Below are 2,489 nucleotides of genomic sequence, written 5' to 3' on the forward strand. Positions count from 1 at the left end.
ATAGTATTCAAGCTAAGTTATGAATAGTATTTGTGAACTTCAGTCTATATAGTTATTATTATTATTATTATTCTTCCATTATACTCATATACAAGCGGAGCTTATGATGAGTCCTTGCGTGATGTTAAATACAGGCCAAGTGTTGGTTATACAGGAGGAAATACAGGTGTTGAGACCACGCCAAGATAACAAGAACATAGGAAATACAAAGGAGTGACAATTAGATACATGCGATAATAACTTCCCAGCCCAGGAACATAGAGCGATTTATTGAAGCGATTTGTACACCTCTGTATTTATTAGGAACCTGAGGTGCTTGAGTTCCGGATTTAATGTATCCCCTGCGGGTTTCGAACCCACACGCCTTGGTTTCCCACGCCAAGGCGCTACCGGGTGGCCGCATTAACCATTCAGCCACCGGGGCCAGTCTATATAGTTGTATGTAGCCAAGAGCCGCTAACCCTATTGATTACGTGAGAGATAGGAATAGAGGTAAAGAATCCGCGAGAAGCGGGATTTCTTACACAGACAATCATAGCTGACTCATTTTATAAATATTATCAGTTATGACTGTGAGATCTCTTATCAAGAATATCTTCAATCTCTTATTCAAGTTCATTATCTTCTTCTATGATCTCTGGTAATTATCAGTTGAAAGTCAGTTGAGAAGAAAACAGATCAGTGACAGTGCAGTGAAGCAAGCTTATATAAAAGATATTATGAATTTCTCATAGTATGTTAAGACAGTAGTTATAACTGTCTAGAACTTTCATCATCTTATACTTTGTATAACAGTAATTCAGTGTGTGAGATGAGTATGTAATCTGTATATTCTTAAGATTCAATTATATCAGATCTTCTATCTTATATTACTTAGCAGAGTCTTGATAAATATTGATTCAATCTTCTTAATTCTGTTTAACACTTGTCATGAAGGCTTCTACTCAATTATAAGTATCTCAGAGTTTTATTACTATATTGTCAGTGATCTGAATTGAACTGTAGAAGTTCAGTGTGAAATATATAATCTCTAGAAGATTCAGTACTTTCATATGATATTTATATATGAGAAAGAATGAGCTTATATCTGTTGAAATGACATCTTAATCATTGATAGTGACTTCAGTGTGTAGAAGAAGATCATATCAATTATCTTATAAGTGATTACAGAACTTATAAAGATAATTCTTTACAGTCTGAATTATTCATTCTGATGCATTATCAGTCTCAGAGTGATAGACTGTTAACAGATAATATATAATCTTGAGAACTTAACAGATTCTTATTCAGAGAGTGCTTATGAATTGATAGTCTTAATTCAATACTATAGATCTCAGTAATTTATATATCTGATAGAACAGACTTCTTAGAAAAGCTTTAGTGACTTATTCAGTATTTATCTTATTACAGAGTTTCAATATTACACTCTTACTCAATGAGTTCATAATAATCAGAATATTTCTATAATTCTTACTCTTAGAGAGATCAATAGTAAAGTCAATTATCACATCACATCAGATTTTATCAGAGATATTAAGTAGTTTCAGCAGGTCTTTTCTACAGTTCTTTCACAAGATGATAAAGAAACAATGATTACAGTTTCAGATGAAATATCTAATACTGTTTAATATCTCAGGTCAGTAGAACTCTTGAGAGACATTTAATACAGTTTTTCACAACCTGAATGACTGATTATATGAGAGTCATACATCTCTTGCATTATTCAGATATGTAAGAGTTTGAAGTGAGAGACTCAGTGTTGTTTATGAAATTATAAAGTGTTATTATCATCAATTAAACATTCTAAGATGTCAGTTCTTATACATAGTTCTGAGAGAAATTAAAATACTTCTTGTCATACTACTTCAGTGAGTGCTTGAAGAAGTTCATCAGTTTAAGCTACTGTATGTCATAGTTCATCTAATATAAGTTCAGAAGAAGTTGAGATATCAGTGACAGTTCTAATTAGAGAAGCATATATAGTGTCATGAGGTGTTTCATCTTGATTAACTAGTATCTTCAGATTCAAGAGTCAGTGCTCTCAGTTGATTCAGTAAGTATCTATTACATTGAATAATATATCTTGCTTCTATTATAAGAGAGCATCTGTCATCAAGTTCTGACTGCTAGAATGATAGTGTATTATAAAATAAAAGCAGCTTAAGAACTCAGATTATTATATCTATCATTTGATAAGTTTACAGATAGTTGTAAAGTGCTTGAGATTCTTATTATCTGTGCTTATCTCAAATTTGAAGATGCTTCAAAGTTCAGAGTCTCATTCTTCTAGACAGTGTATAATTATAAGAAGTTTCTTATTATAGATCTCATAGTTGCATTTAGCAGAACTCAGTTTCTTAGAAATAAAGATGCATAATTATAAGATATCTTTATCATTATATTATAATATAGCTTCTTCTGTGATATAGTCAGAGAAATCAGCTTCAACAACTATCTTATAATCAGAATTAAATATTATCAGTAGAGAA

General features: G+C 31.5%; 1 pseudogene across 1 annotated transcript; it reads right to left on the reverse strand.

Annotated features, from left to right (window-relative positions):
• Window positions 1-335: 335 nt before the first annotated feature.
• On the reverse strand, window positions 336-424 carry BDBG_17368 (annotated as a pseudogene). Its single transcript has one exon. The product of its transcript is annotated as a tRNA-OTHER (tRNA).
• Between the last annotated feature and the right edge of the window lie 2,065 nt (window positions 425-2,489).

This window comes from Blastomyces gilchristii, assembly GCF_000003855.2.
Source record: "Blastomyces gilchristii SLH14081 genomic scaffold supercont1.13, whole genome shotgun sequence".
Taxonomy (NCBI): Eukaryota; Fungi; Ascomycota; class Eurotiomycetes; order Onygenales; family Ajellomycetaceae; genus Blastomyces; species Blastomyces gilchristii.